This window comes from Lissotriton helveticus, chromosome 10 (genome assembly GCF_964261635.1).
Source record: "Lissotriton helveticus chromosome 10, aLisHel1.1, whole genome shotgun sequence".
Classification (NCBI taxonomy): domain Eukaryota; kingdom Metazoa; phylum Chordata; class Amphibia; order Caudata; family Salamandridae; genus Lissotriton; species Lissotriton helveticus.
Genome location: NC_136071.1, coordinates 139,639,929 through 139,652,121, shown reverse-complemented (window position 1 = coordinate 139,652,121; position 12,193 = coordinate 139,639,929).

The following is a 12,193-nucleotide window of genomic DNA, read 5'->3' as shown; positions in this document are numbered from 1 at the left end:
CCTGTATGAAGTACTATGCAATTGGCAGATATGAACCTCTGGGCACCGCTTATCTCCATGAAGCTTGGTCGCTACCATTTACCTATAGATGCCTTAGTGAGGGAAAAGAGGTTTAATTGAATGGTAAGGATTGCACTACAACACCAGATCACTCATTAATGTGTAGGAATATCCAATTGCATGGTTCTTGTAACCAGAACGAGACAAATTTAGCCTGCATTTTGAAAGGTACACCAGCACCTGCTATCATACCAACATTCACATTACTGGCAAACGGGAGTTATTTACTTTTAAATAATAAAGATTGTTGTGGGATGGTGACAGGAATTCCTAACGTGGTTACCGTCAGTGAACGTGTGGTTTGCTGTAAAAATGTGATGTTTCCTCCTCCACATGGGAAGCTTGATGTTTCCATCTGGCTGATGATTCCGACCTTGAAAGCAGAGTTCAACAAGATGAGTCGTATAAGAGCTCTATTGTCCAAGAAAGAAGTCGCCCTCACATCTGCTCGTGAAACATTTGTCCTAACCCTGGGCGAAGAACTACGCTCCGTTCGCGGAGCTAGCGGAGTTTCGGCAACTCCGCGTTCCGCGGAGAACGCGTAGCTGTCGATTACTCCGCGATCCTGTGCGTAGCGTAGTTCTCGCGCGCTGAATAACATTATCGTGTGCGCGGCAATGGCTTTCCTTGGTTCTGCGTTCGCTTTTTCCTGGTCGCGTGTGCCACCATGTTTGGAAACACTCTCGCACAATCCCGTGCGACTGTGCGAACGCGATAACGTCATTTGGACGCGCGATAGCGTCATAAGGATGCGCGAGGATGCTTGTTGGTAAGATAGAGTTCCCGAACACGCAGAAACTGCATTCTTGCACAGAATAACTCGCGAGCAAGTTAAAACCATAATAAATTGCCATTTTTGTTAGCAAAATTTTTTTTAAAAACCTTAAAGTTGTACCTTTGGCTGTATTTTTGGGGGGGAAGGAGCCCTCTTTTTGTTTCTACTCTTGTTTTGAAGAGTAAGGAGGAAGGAGGAAGGGCCCTTGAGTTTACAACTTCCTGTTCCTGTCCACCAGGCTCCTCCCAGTGCTTTGTCCATGTGGTGCTCACTTTCCTTTGGATTTTGAGCTGGAAGGATCACTTTCTGTGTGTGTTGGCTGCATTACTGATTTTTCTTGGATTTATTGAGGACTTTTGGATTTGGAATTCTCTTTTTCAAGTAAGTTTGTGTAATGTATGACTGAGATGTAGATAGACTTGTGTTTGTTTGATTTTTTATTTTTTTTTTAACTACAGTATTCAATCCTGTAATTAAATTATTGATGGAGGCCTGTACTTTTATGAGGTCCCACTCCCAACTTGAATATTTTTTTTAAATTTCATCCAGGCTACATAGAGAGGTACCCATGGGTCCAATCATGTTTCTGTAGTCTGTGTTAACATTTTTATTCCAGTTTGTAAACAAACATCATGGATGGCATTGGATTATGTTCATTATGCTATAGCAATGTCTGTTGTGGAATTTCTGTTTGTGGAATTTGAAATGTTTTTATTTTTTAAGCCAATAGCTCACCCTAGTACTCCATGTAGTTAGTGTGTACTAGGCATGCTTGAGTTCATTGTATTAACTTTCTGTGGTTGGCCTGGCCATGTGTTGGCGGCCATTTTATGTTTCCAGCCACTTTGCTCTTGCCATAGGCCTCCAACCTTGTGGCCTACTCTGCCAGTAGGCCAGAGGTACTACTCATAGGGTCATGAAAGATAATCAACTGTTTTTGTGGTGTACCCTTATTTTGAAAATCATGGATGGCTTGGATTGATGTAGAAAATCTTATTTTTATGTGTGGGGTATTTCAGGTTTTGGGTGTGTTTAAATACTCTGTCAATTTCTGACATTAGGTAACCCTAGGAATACAGCTTGGGTAGTTTTGGTAACTTCGCACAGTGTGAGAACGTGACCTTACATTTTTTGTCTTGTTCGCGCACTCAATATACTTGCTCGGGAACGTGAAAACGACGTTTTCTTCCATTCGCGCTGCCGAACACGCCGAAAATGTTTAATGTGTTTCTTGTGCTATAAAAAGTCCTCATTTATGTTGTCATTTGGTTGTAGTTTTCTCTTTTTGGAGCATGGACCACTTCCATTTTCTGTCCTCTATGTAATGATTTCTTGTTTATGGGTGGGGTGACCAATTTGGGCGGTGGTGGTGTGTCCATTTTGTGAAGCAAAGCATTGTCCCTTTGCCATAGGCATTATTGTCTGTCTTCTCTTTCTTGTCATGTTGTTGTTGGTGGCCAGGCCATGTGGTGGCGGCCATTTTGTGTATGCTTCCTTTGTGATTTTGCCATGTTGTTGTTGGTGGCCAGGCCATGTGGTGGAGGCCATTTTGTGTATACATCCTTTGTGAATTTTCCATGTTGTTGTTGGTGGGCAGGCCCTATGGTGGCGGCCATTTTGTGTATGCTTTCTTTGTGATTTTGCCATGTTGTTGTTGGTGGCCAGGCCATGTGGTGGAGGCCATTTTGTGTATAGTATACATCCTTTGTGAATTTTCCATGTTGTTGTTGGTGGCCAGGCCCTATGGTGGCGCCCATTTTGTGTGTCCTTCCTTTGTGCTTTTGCCATAGGCATCCAAGGTTTTTACTATTCTGGCAGTAGGGCAGAGTTACTACTACTCATAGCCATAGGTGCATTAAAGTTAATCAACTCTTGACACGCGACATTACATTTTTTGTCTTGTTCGCGCGCTCAATGTACTTGCTCGGGAACGCAAAAACAACGTTTTCTTCCATTCGCGCTGCCGAACACGCCGATTTAGCATTCTCGCGGACAATATGTCCCGAGTTGCATAAAAGTTTCTCGAAAATGTTGCATGTGTTTCTTGTGGACCCAAAAAAACCGAAGTTGTCATTTGGTTGTAGTTTTTGGAGCCTGGAACAATTCCTGTGTCTGTCTTCTTGTTTGTGGGTGGGCTGACCACGTGGGCAGCGGTGCGGCTACTTTGTGAAGCAAAACAAAGCATTGTCCCTTTCCCATAGGCATTTATTGTCTGTCTTCTTTTTTCTCTTTCTTTTCATGTTGCTGGGGGTGGCTAGGCCATGTGGTGGTGGCCATTTTGTAGGTACTTCCTTTGTGCATTTATCATTGGTCTCCCAGCTTTTGGTCTGATCTGACAGTAGGCCAGAGTCCCAGAGGTAGTAGTTAGCGGGGGTGCTGCCTTTATGTAGCTGTTTTAATTCGGTGTATGCAATTAACATCATTAGGGCATGTGTGTATGGCATTGCATTCCAAAATGTGTTGTCTGGGCAGGGGTTTGTTTGTATGTGTTTTTGTGGTGTTAGGTTTACAACCTCTGTCTTAGCCATGGGGTATTTTATTCCTTGCATTAACCTGTCATGTGCAGCAGGCATCCTCCTTTTTCTGTCCATATTGGTATATATAGGCCTGCTTGACTTTATTGGTTCTTTCTGGACTTCATGTGGCTTTGAGCTGTGGTGCTGGACTGGTATTATTTATTAGTCTTCTGTTTTGTCTTTTATACATTGGCCTGTGTGTCTTTCAATTGTTCATGTTGCCTTACTGCTTGTTTGACTGATGTTGTTCTGCCTTCTTTACTTGTAGGTGCACAAAAAAAGACTGAGGAGGTGCTGGTTGTATTTTCATCCATCGCTCGTTCTACTGCCAGACGGACTTCCTTCAGTTGTACGCCACGTGTGGTGTGTGACTCATCTGACCAGACATCTCTGCAATTTGTGCTGCTGTGAGCTGACATCAGAAGAAGATGGGCCCTAAGAAAGCTACCAGGTCCTCCACCACGAAGAAAGTTGCTGAGAAGAAGGAACAGAAGAAGGAAGTGTCACTTAAGTCTGGTATGGACCCCAAAACCTTCTTTGGGACCCCAAAAGGTACGCCTGCAGCAGCGGTGTCTTGGGTGCAAGCTGGGACCAGCACATCCGCATTAGTGGGGGCAAGCCACCATCCCAGGGCCAAGCACATGATGAGGGTCGAAGAGGTAGCCAGCCTTCTGTTTGCGAGCAGTGATACTGAGCCTGAACTAAACGTATCGCTGTCTCAAAGTAGTACACAATCCACGCAAGATGGAAGTGCTCAACAACCACCGCCAGCAGTAGATGTTCAACAACCACAACCACCGCCCGCAATAGGAGTTGTTCACCCACAACCACTTCCCGCAACAGTTGTTGAACCACAAGCACCGCCCGCAACAGTTGTTGAACAACCACAACCACCGCCCGCAACAGTTCTTGTTGAAGAACCACAGCCCGCAATAGTACTTCCTCAAGAACAACAACCACCATCTCCGCACGCAATAGTAGTAGTTGTTCCTCCCGAAGTCGGGGCAGTTCAGGAAGTAGAGCCTCATTCCGAGCAAGAAGAAGAGGAAGCCACTTCTGGAGGTGATCTATTGCCTTTGATTTCACCAAGGGAAAGGAGGGTTAGTGCATCCAGTTCTTCGCCAAGCATCCCTTCCGATGACCTTGATACGGATTGGCAGCCACAACTATCTGAGCATTCAAAGGAGAGACATCCCAAGAAGACCAGGCTAGGAAAAAGGAAGTTTCCAGCCAGGCTTGAACTGATGGAGGCCGATGTAGGTGAGCAGGATACTGCTGGTGATAAAGACGGGTCTGACACTGTCATCATCACGAGTGTTATTCCTGGTGCAGAGGATGTAGAGACCAACATTTTCACCCTATCCAGAAATGCTGCAATTAGTGATGAGCAGGTAGCACGCATAACTCCTACATACTCAACACCCAAAGTAACACCAGCTCCCATTTTTTCATCAGCGAAGGCCCGGCAGAAGCGCCACTTTAACAGAAGGAGGTAGTGGCAGTACTAGGACTGAGCTGTCACATTGTGAAATTCAACAATCCTCCAGTCCATCCGGCATTGGCAGTGGGTCCTCCTCTTCCTATGGCAGGAGACAAAAGTTTACCTCCCCAGTGTGGGACTTCTTTACGGTTCACCCATTTCAGGAGAACATTGCTGTATGCACCATTTGTCATGTCAATGTTAGTCGTGGTAAGCTTGGTACAAACTATGGTACTGGAGGCCAAACGACCCATTTGAAAAAAACACACTTAATCAGGTGGGAGAACCACCTTGCAAGCTTAAATTTTTTTAGCACTGGTGTTGGTGGGGATACTGTGGTACAAGGTCCACTCATGGTTGACCAGGAGGTAGAAGAAGAGGGAGACGATGACCTTCTATCTAGGAGTGGTACACAAAGGAGCCCTGTCGCCAGCACTGGAGTGGTAAAGTCCACATCCTCCGCATCAGCAACTTCTCAGTGGCACCAGAGTCAGCTGGAAACACCAAGGAGTGCAAAGTCAGCGATGCAAGGTGGTCCGTCTAGCATAAGTGAAAGAAATGCAAAGCAGCGTACCATTCCTAGCATGTTTAGGCAGGAGGGAAAGTACGAGCGGAACCACCCAGTAGCACGTTTGTACAATGCGAAACTTGCAAAAATGTTAGCACTGGACCTTCTCCCATTTTCATTTGTTGAGGCTGTTGGATTTCTGGAATTAGTGGCAACCCTCTGCCCAAAATGGAAGGTTCCCAGTCGCTACTATTTTGCCCGAGTTGCTGTCCCAGCACTACACCACGACGTGCTGGAATTGATTGGGAAAGCCTTACAACAGAGTGTTGTCCATTGTATCCACCTGACAACAGACATGTGGAGCAGTTGCGATGCTACAGATTTCATGTGCATCACCGCACACTGGATCTCTTTTGCAGGTGTTAAAGACAAGTTAACTTCAGGCCTCCGTGACGTTGCTGGAATTTGTAATGATACGCGCAGACATGCAACTATAGCCATGTTTGGTATGGACAAAAGTCATACTGCTGAAAACATTTTGTCTGACTTTAACACCAAGGTCTTTGAATGGCTGAAACCAAGAGGCCTTAAGATTGGTTTTGTTGCCACCGACAATGGCAGTAATGTAGTGAAGGCAATGAGAGAAGGACATTATTTCAGGGTACCCTGTTTGGCACACTGCATTAACTTAGTCGTGCAAGACTTTCTGAAAACTGAAGCCAAAGTCAGCAACATACTGATCATCTGCAGAAGAATATGCACGCACTTTAACCATTCTTTTAAAGGACGGAAGCTGCTACGGGTCATTCAGCGTGAGCATAACTTGCCAGTCAAAGCACTGATCCAGGAGGTCCCAACACGTTGGAACTCAACTTATTTCATGCTTGAGCGTCTCTTTGAGCAGTACATCCCACTGAATGCTTATGTTATGTCAAGAAGCTTAGGGGATCCTACTGTTAATCTTAAAGCCCTGACCATTGAGATGTGGCAGTGGGACCTCATTAAATGCATCACAGAGATGCTACTACCCTTTGAGGTCTTCACACGTGCAGTTAGCAGGGAGGACTGTACTATGGGCCAAGCCATCCCATTGTTGTACATGCTTGAGCAACAGGTGAAGGAGGTCTGTCAAACATACGAAGGTGACGAACAAAAAGTTGATGCATATACCTTGGCCAAGGGCTTAACCAACCGCTTGTCTACAAACGCAAGGCTCAACAATATTGTGTCAGGTGAACATTACATAACTGCAACAATCTTGGATCCACGGTACAAATTATTTCTCAGCAGTACCGCAGTAATTCCTTTTTCAGATGAGGATGTTGACAAGTACAAAACTTCCATAGCTGCGGAAGCTAATGAGTTAGAAACTGAACGGCTGTTACTTAAAGGCCTGCCACTGCCAGCCCAGGCCAGTCCAAGTACTCCTGACACAAGTTCTTCACAGCATGAGAGCAGTGCGTCTGCTTTCCAGGAGGCACCAACAGTACCAAAAGCAGCACCTACACGATCTGATTCAGCAGACCCAACCAAAAGCATAACTGCTTATTTTCTACAGAAAGGGATGGGTAAGTCCGTTGCTGTTGAAAAGGGAAAAGAGGACCAGCAAAGCCGAGCCCCAATGAACACTGAGCGGATGGTTCAGGCCAATCTGGACGACACAACAGAGGTGTTCATGGAGCAAAGCCCATTGGTCTATTGGTATGAAAGAAGGAGACAGTGGCCAGTGCTGAGCAGGCTGGCGATAAAGTATCTGGCTTGTCCTGTAGCCAGTGTCTCTTCTGAGCGGGTTTTCAGTGCTGCTGGTGCCATTGTCACATCGAAAAGGTCTAGTCTCTCCCCCAAAAGCGTGGAGAGGCTGACAATGATAAAAATGAATCAACGCTTCATACCACCAGACTATCAAGTACGTGAATCAGCGCAGGATGAAGAAAGCGAGTCCGAAGACCTCCTCACTACTGGGTTACATGACCTACTTCTGTCCGAACGCACAGAGTTTGAGGACGAGCTCCTCTTCCCTGACAACTAGGCTTTTAAATTGTTACTTTCTCCCTTCCTTTATTTGTGTTATTTTCTTATTAACAATGGCTTTCTGGTGCTAAACTGCAAATAAAAAAAAAACACAACCAAATCCATCCCCACAACTGATTCTTTTTATGTACCTACTGGAGTTGCACGACTGCTTTTATTTTCACTGTATCTTTTTATTTACCTACTGGAGTTGCACGCCTGTGCATTTGTTGACTGCAGCACTCCTCAGAGTCTTGCTCCATCTTCTTGCCTCCCACTCAAGTCAATACAATTCCATCTTGCCAGCCATACATTGGATGTTGTATGTAGATGGAGTATAGTACAATAATGTAGCCTCTAACAGTCCCTCCATAACAAGTGAACCGTACAGTCATGACTACAGCCATCCTCTATATCATTTGAAATCTGCAACTCATCACTGTCTTACTCTTAAGGCTACCACCTCTGTCTGCAGGCATTCATAGAGACTCTTCAGTGTCAATACTTGAGCAGGCATCCACAACTGAAGTCAACTTGATGTGATTTTTAAAAGGCTCGGCAGCATCTGTGATCAATCATCTGATAGTGAAAGACAAGAGCAAGACAGGTATATTAAATGAATGATGCAATGCATTGCATAGGATGTTTAGCTGACTCTGAGCAAATGTGCATGGAATTAAAGTATACTAGTAAGTTCAGACTCACGTGATGGGCAATTTTTCCATGTTATTTAATAATATAAATTATTTACGCACTTGTGATCCTACTACTACAGGTGCAGTCAGTACTTAATTTATCGTTCGTAGTCACTCACTACAGAGTAGACTGAGTTGCTGGTGCTGCTGGACTAGACGTGCCAGACCTGATAATGATGGTGACACCACACATATCATTGCACGCTGCCAGTCAGTTCGATCTGCGCTGATTGATGTACGATGTTTCTTGGAGTGGAATACAAGGTAAATACAAATAAGAGGCACAGCACAGTAGAGTAGACCCAGGCTACTTCATGTGTTTGCACTGCACTGTGCAGTGGTACAGCACAATAGTGGTATTATTGCTGACTGAGAATGACGCATTGATTTGGTTGATTAATTTTGAAAACGCTAGGTTGCTTTTTTAATTTTTATGCCCCTTTCTCTGGCTCAGGCAAATTGTTAGGTAAATGCAGTTTGTGTTACTGCGACCCTGTGTCGTGGGTCTGTTCTGTGCTGGCTCCTATCTTTTCTTGTACTTCTAGATTAATAATGATGTGCAACTAGTAGACTTATACATAACATATTGTATCGAAGCCGCCTCAGTCTGAAAGTCCTCTCTCTCTTTACGACTATTCCGCTTGTATTATTTTGTTGATCTGCACTGTATTTCAAATACACTTTGTTTAGGTCATTCACATTCTTTTGTATTTGCCTTTTCTTTTTCAATCCACACAGGCTGGACGTTGTTCACCCACTGCTATTATACTATGAGCGTCTACTCACCGTCCATTACCACTAATCATCATCATCAAGCAATTGGATGGCGGGAAACAAAGAATGATATTCTGCGTATCCTGGTTCTACATTTATTCCTTACATTCATTGGCTAGTGGATCAAATTCAACATCATAAATCATCGTCTTCCTTGTTTTGCTTTTGTTGTCTAAATGCGTACTGTTTTTATTTCTCAAACCTTTCCGCAAACCCCCGTACCCATCCATTCAACAAACCCTAACCCTCTTCCCCCGGGCTGCGTGGTTTCATTGAGGTGCGATGTTTGTTACATTAAATATACACCAACAATTTGATCACGCGCTTGCTGGGGCAGATGTGGTGAAAAGCAACAATAGTGTCAGACTCATTTTCAACAAGGCATGGCCGAGATCTTCTTCTGCTTCCCAACTCAAGCTCTGTGTATAATGCCAATTAATTTACCATTACCATCAAACAACCAATACGTAATGAATTGGCGTCATTGTTTGTGTTTAAGTTTACAGCATTATTTATGATTTAGAAAAGTTTGACGTTGACGTGAGTACCACAACTACAGTTGAACTTCTTATCTTCTCTTGCACTTACTTTCCAGTCCCCAAAACCATTGTTTTGTTTCAGTTTAGCAGTTGCAAAATTGTATTGGCTCAGTCGTGTAATCTACTGTACTTAATACTTATACTACCCCCACATTGTCTATCACAAAAATGACTGCCTCTTTCTTTTTGTCTCAAAATGCTACTGGCAGGGTCTGTCTACTACTATCTACTATCACAGAAGTTCAGAACAACATATTCTTATCCATTGTCTTGGGAAACAAATGCAGCCCACGTCATCATCAGCAATCACAGGTAAAATAAGTTTGCTGTGAGGTATAACGCAAGACAGACTGGTAGTTCTTCTAATACTACAAATAGAACTCGGTGAGGGTTTAGCGCATCTACCTGTCTGCATGTTAAAGATGTAGACAATATATTTTTTAATTCGAAAGCACTGTCCCCCCTGACCTGCATGGCCAATTAAACGTTGTGATGTTGCACAACGTACATTATTTGGTGAAACAGTCCCCCCTCCACCCCCCCAACAAACACAAATGAACTTCAAATGTTTTCTTTTGAAAATATCTTTGTCTCATTTTTATTTTAACATAACGATGATAGAAAAATAAAATATATATCAAATGTTACCCCCAGGCCCAGAGCTGTCCCTACCCTCCCCTAACCCCAACCAAATTTCAAAGTTAAATGTACACCCCAACACCCAAATCCCACCCACCAACAAAAGGATTTAAAAAGGGGCAAACAACAGGGTCCATTTCAAAGCCGGCGGGCTTTCAGGTGTTTGTCCAACATGATCTTGACACGCTCCTCTATTCCGTCCTCCAGCTTCTTCCGCTCCTCCTCAAGCTTAGTCGCTACCCGGCGGAGAATCTTTTCTTGGAATTCCTGGCACCTACATTTGCACGCATGTTGTTGGGGGGGGGGGCGCCGATGATGTAACAATTCGGCGGCGGGCGGCTGCCTGACCACGGCGACGTAGTCCTGCAGGCTTGGGGGCCGGGGCATTGGAAGAGGCAGCAGCTGCTGCCGCCGCCTCCTCCTCCTCCTCCTCGGCCTGATCCACCAGCCGGCGGTAGGCCTCTACGATAGCCTGCAGTTTCCGCTGCCGGGCCCGGACTGCCAACTCCTTTCTTGTTGGTTTTTTGGAAGGAGTAACTATAAAGAAAGAAACAGAATTGTTGTAATCCAAAATCCCCGCAAATCAAGAACACAACATTGATTCAACACATAGTGGGCGGCACAGTAGCACTAGCAAGCAAGCTGAGTACAAAAAATTGTGTTGCATCTATCTTGAACATTCTACGGCCTATATAATTAATTTGTTGGACTTTTTGGCACGGCATTATGCCTGCCCTAGTAGCACGGGTGTACTTCAACGGTCACACACATTAGAACGAACACCTGTCTTTTTCATATCTCGTTTTATATTATATACTCTGATTCCGGGAAGGCGGGAACAGTCTCAAACTAACATAAATTAACAGGGGGCAGCTAGTAGTACATGTCTAGTAGAGACTATCATTCTTTATATCGCGCAACAAACCTTATTTGGTTTGTGTTTCACCAGCAACGACCCATGCACCCAGTCGTCCCCTCCTTCCCTTGCCTTTGGGTTTGCCCAAAACACCGCTGCTGCTGAGACTATCCACTAACCACCGGTATTGGGTGTGTCTCCCAACCACGCTGGCAGCTGTGTTTTCCCCTTTCCATGCTTCAACAACAACCCATGCATCCGACTGCTATCAGCCACCTGCATTACTGTAGTGGTAATGCTAAGCATGGTAATGACAAGTAAAGGTAACATCATATATTGTCCAGTAGAGTACAGTGAGGAAGTTTTCCCCTCCCACCAAGTAATGCGGATCACTATTGAATGTAACTTACCATCGCCCGCCGCTGTTGGCTCCCCCCCCACTGCTGCTGGTGTAGGTGTAGGTGCCTCTGGTCCTCCTGTCCCCGCCAGGATCGCTGAAGCTGCGCCGCTGTCCCCGTCGGCACTGGTGGATGGTAAGGGTTCTGCACCTATAAAAATAAGTACACCTTTTTAGATGGATGCACAGCCCCCATTGTACTTGTTCACCAAGAATGGAGTTCTTCAAAACAGTTAAGTACAACGTACGTAATCAGTAGGAGTCCACATTGCATAGTACAGCAGAGTCACTACACATATTAGCATTCATTGTTATGGTATGGTACCCAAGCTCATCTCATCTGTACTGCTACTCTAGTCCTTGGAAATTGGAAGTGAACTATGTAACCTTTGTACATCAATGTATCCAGTTTTGCGCATGCTAACTCGCAGCTTGTTGCGCAGTACGAGAAGACGCCTTTGAGGCAACACATCATTGTTCAATGCATACACCTGAAGAGGTTGGAAAATAAAAGGGCCCGTATTTAAGTTTTCTATGTGGATTGTGGAATAGAGTTTGCTTACAGGTTACAACTTCTTTTTAGCATGGCTGCATAAAACTGGCCTAAATGTATTTCATACTGTCTAACGTGCACCACTTTTGTCATTAATTTTCGGCAGATGAGAAGATTTCCTTCTACGAAGCTGACATTTCCAGAGCTTACCAAAAAAGAGGCATATGTAACCAGTATACGTTCAATGGTGAGGGGTCTCCGATATTTCCCACATTTCCCTATTGTGCACTAGTAGCTGTACAAATGTTGATTACTTTATTCTGCCTTTTTTAACTCTGGATTTTTTCTGGTGGGCCCCTCGACGTATTTCACGGAACAACTTAAAAACATTGATGTTACTTACTTACTTCTAACAAAATAAAGCTTTTGAAGTACCACTTTGACTCTGAAG